The sequence below is a fragment of the Chiloscyllium plagiosum genome, chromosome 9 (genome assembly GCF_004010195.1).
Source record: "Chiloscyllium plagiosum isolate BGI_BamShark_2017 chromosome 9, ASM401019v2, whole genome shotgun sequence".
Taxonomy (NCBI): domain Eukaryota; kingdom Metazoa; phylum Chordata; class Chondrichthyes; order Orectolobiformes; family Hemiscylliidae; genus Chiloscyllium; species Chiloscyllium plagiosum.
This window is the reverse complement of record NC_057718.1, coordinates 793,899-798,474: the sequence shown is the minus strand read 5'-3', so window position 1 is coordinate 798,474 and position 4,576 is coordinate 793,899. Positions and strand designations below refer to the sequence as shown.

The 4,576-nt window shown below is 47.1% G+C and overlaps 1 protein-coding gene across 1 annotated transcript in view; it reads right to left on the bottom strand.

Annotated features, from left to right (window-relative positions):
- The window catches only part of tram2 (translocation associated membrane protein 2), a 59,804-nt gene that overhangs the window by 54,495 nt on the left and 733 nt on the right, over nt 1–4,576 (bottom strand). The gene's annotated exons all lie outside the window — the stretch shown is intronic.

The window sequence follows — 4,576 nt, the reverse complement described above, 5'->3', positions numbered from 1 at the left end:
TGAGCATCAGTAAAGTGATGGAAGGTGTCAGTAACAGTTCTACCAAGCAGCACCTGCTCAGCTATAACCTGCTCAGTGACGCCCAGTTTGGGTTCCCCCAGGGTCACTCAGCTCCTGACCTCATTACAGCCTTGGGTCAAACATGGAAAGGTCAGAATGGTGCTTAAAAAGCACAGCAGGTCAGGCAGCATCCGAGGAGCAGGATATTCAATGTTTCAGGCAAAGCTCAAACATGGATAGACGAGCTGAATTCTGGAGGGGAGGGGAGAGGGACAGCCCCTGACACCAAGGCAGCAGTTGACTGAGAGTGGCATCAAGGCAACCTAGGAAAAGTGGAATTAATGGGAATGGGGAGAAACTCTCTGCTGGTCGGAGTCAGACCTGACACAAAGGAAGATGTTTGTGGTTGTTGGAGGTCAGTCATCTCAGCTCCAGGACATCTCTCCAGGATTTTCTCAGGGGAGTGTCCTAGGCCCAACCATCTTCAGCTGCTTCAGCAGAAGTGGGGATGATCTCATAACCATTGACATCTCTTCAGATACAGTCCACGTCTAATATCAGGGTCTGGGCTAAAGAGTGGCAAGTAACATTTGTGCCACACAAATGCCAGGCAATGACCATCTCCAACAAGAGACAATCTAACCATTGTTCCTTCATGTTCAATGGGCATTATCATCACTGAATCCATCAATGTCAACATCCTGGGGATGACCATTGATCAGAAAATGAAATGGACTAGTTAAATAAATAGTTAGTTCAAGAGCAGGTTAAATGCTCAAAGTGACTACTCTTGACATCAACTCATGACTATCACCTTAAACAGAGATGAGCCAACTCCCTCACCTAGTCCCTGCTCACCTGCCCCATCGCCCAGTGCCAACTCACTCCCTCACTCGCCCACCACCCTACAACCCTCCCATGCTCCTCATCACTTCCCTGTCTGCCCCCCGGCCCGTCATTGCTGGTGCCTGGAGTCTGCTTCCCTGTCACTGGGTTCCTTCTTGGAAACAATCTTCCTAATACTGCTCCTGATCCTGGTGGAAGGTCGATTCACTGACAACCCGGACAAGTTGGAACATTTCAACTGAACTCTTTGTGGCAGGAAGCACGTCTAAAGCCAGTCCCACCATTGGTAAAACTCCCCCAAGTGGGGAAACACGTTCCTCACATGGTTCACCATCGGGGAACAGCACTCACGCATCGGATGTTGCTCAGTCCCATTCACACCCAGCTCCCATGATGGCCTAGCCCACACACTCAGAATCATATCTAATGCAAGAGGCCCTTCAGCCCATCAGGTCTACACCAAAGACTACACTAAATCTACACTAGTCCCACATTCCAGCACTAGGCCCACAGCCTCAAGTATTGACATTTCAAATCATCCAAGTACTTTTTAAAAGATTGTGAGGTCTCCTGCCTCAACTGGACCCCAAGATTGTGCATTCCAGATTCCCACCACCCTCTGGCTGAAAACATATTTCAGCAGCTCCCCTCTAAACCTCCTACCTACCACGTTAAAATTATGTCCCCTTGGTAATGACCCTTTAACTGAGGGGCTGAAGCTGCTTTCTAACCTCATTGTCCACTCCCCGCGACTGCTTATACAACATAAGGGCTACAAAACCAAACCCAACAGAATTGCAGGCAACAGTACACCCCACCCGACAAAATCAATGAAGTCGACACTCACTGTGCAGAAGGTCAGTGAAGCGACATCACTTACCCCATCAGCCTTGGATGCACCTCCACCCACAGACACCACCTTAGGTTATCCTCCTTGAGAGTGAACCCACCAAAAGTGTAGCCCGAACAGAGTTCCTGGCCGTACACTCAGATCCTGTGTGGGCCAGCTGGCGGGAGTATTTGCGGATATCTGTAACCTTATTAAGTTCGTAAATCCCCACTTCAAGAAGACCACCATCGTCTCGGTGCCAAAGAAAACCCACACAGCGGGCCTCAATGACTACCACCCAGTGAGTCTAACCTCCATGCTCACACTGACTCCAGCCGACCATGTTGCCTTGAGCCTTTGCAATTTGCCTACCAGCGCAACAGGTCGACAGCAGACACCATCCCCCTGGCCCCACACTCATCCCTGGAACATCTGGATAACAAGGACACTCAGGTCTGACTCCTACCTATTGACTACAATTCCACCTTCAATACCATAATTCAAAACAAACTCATCTATAAACTCTGAGACCTAGGTCTTGGCTCTCCACTCTGTAACTGGATCCTCCATTTCCTGACCCATAGATCACAATCAGTAAGAGTAGGCGACAACACTCCTCCACCATAATCCTCAACACCAGTGCCTCGCAAGGCTGTGTACTCAGCCCCCTACTGTACTCCTTGTATACAGACAACTGTGGGGCCAACTCCCACACCCATTTCATTTACAAGTTTGCTGATGGCACCACCGAGGTTGGGCAGATCTCAAACAATGATGAGACAGAGTACAAGACAGAGATTGAGTGTTCAGCAGCATGGTGTAAAGACAAAAATCTCTCCATCAACATCAGCAAAATGAAGGAGCTGGTCATTGACTACAGGAAGTGAAGTAGAGGGCACGCCCCTCTCTGTGTCAGTGGGGCTGAGGTGGAGATGGTTGACAGCATCAACTTCAGGGGAGTGATGATTACCAACAATCTGCCCTGATCCACCATCTTGATGCAATGGTCAAGAAAGCACAACAACATCTTCACTTCATGAGGAGGCTAAGGAAATTCAGCATGTCCACAAGGACTCTTTCCAGTGTTGTGGTTCTGTTCGCCGAGCTAGGAGTGTGTTGCAGACGTTTCGCCCCCTGACATTTATAAATGTCAGAGGAAACATCACAGAAGCGCTTCACAGGAGGCTCCCAAGCACTGAGGATGTCACCTAGACAGGGGACGAAACGTCTGCAACACAAATTCCCAGCTCGGCGAACAGAACCACAACAACGAGCATCCGAGCTACAAATCTTCGCACAAACTTTGACTCTTTCCAATTTTTATAGATGCACCATAGAAAGCATTCTATCCAGATGCATCACAGCTTGGTACGGCAACCGCTCTGCCTAAAACCACGAGATACTACGGAGAGCTGTGATCACAGTCCAGTCTATCACACCAACCGGTCTCCCACCCATTGACTCTACCTACACTTGCTGCTGGGTCAAGAAAGCAACCATTGTAATCAAAGACCCCTGCCACCCTCTTCCATTGGGCAGATGATATAATAGTTGGAATACATGAATGAATTGATCGAAGATTCTTCCCCACTGTTATCAGACTTTTGTACAGATCAATCAAATGTTACCAAAAGAGAACATGCTGGAAAATCTCAGCAGGTCTGGCAGCATCTGTAAGGAGAGAAAAGAGCTGATGTTTCGAGTCTAACTGACCCTTTGTCAAAGCTGAGATTTTCCAGCATTTTCTCTTCTGGTTTCAGATTCCAGCATCCGCAGTAATTTGCTTTTATCACTCAAATGTTAATTCTGATTTCTCTCCCTCTGCACCATCTCTACGGCTGTAACACTGTATTCTGCTCTCTGTTCTGCTAATCTGCTGCACTTTGTCAAATTTTAGGCCCAGCAAAGCCTCCAGTACATCCTCACAACCTCTGTCAATCTGCTAAAGCACCTCACAGGCCCTCTTCCTGAATTCTGTACTGACATCCTCCTTCTCCAAACTGAAGACAGATGTGAACACTCACCAATGTCCTCGGCTCCATGCAGATATCTCCCTCTGACCAAATGGGCCCTGACCATCCTCTTCCCTTTGATATACCTTAGGATTCTCCCTCATTTTAATCACCAATGTTTCTTTAGGTCCCCTCTTTGCTTTCCCACCCTTCATTTCCTCAATTCCATTAGGGAATATTCCAGTTTATCCAGGTTTCTCTGGGCCTGTTTCTCCTACTTTTCAGTGTGAATGGAATGTTTGGGCTGGTACAATCCATATTTTGTTTTCGAATATTTCTTTCTCTGTCACTGGAAGCCTGTGACTAGCGGTGCTCTGCAGGGATCGGTACTGGCTCTTGCTGGTTATCATTTATATCAACCATTTGGATGACAATTTAGTAGGCATGTTTCATAAATTTGCAGATGACATCAAAACTGCTGGAAGGTTATCTGAGATTACAAAAAGTTCTTGATTAATTGGTTCATTGGCTGAGGAGCGACAGATGGGAGTTTAATTTGGATAAATGCACGGTAGGAGAGGACTTGTACAGTTAAATGATAGAGCCCTGGCTAGTGTGGTTGAACAGAGAGATCAAGGTTCAGGTACGTATTTGTTTGCAAGTTGCATCACTGGTAAACAGGGCGGTTAAGAAAGTGTAGCAGACTTGCTTTAACTGCTCACACCATTGAGTATTGTAGTTGGGACATTATGTTGATATGAGGCCCCTTCTGGAATTCTGTAGCTATACCGAGAGAGTAGCTGTTCCCAGTCTACGTGCCATTTCCTGCCTTATTTTAGGAAAATATTTGGCTTTGTCCAAATCCAAAATCCATTTCACTGACTCCATCGCAAACTTAACACAGACTGTGTTGGGGATGTTATCACTAAAATGCTCTATTGCCACCTCA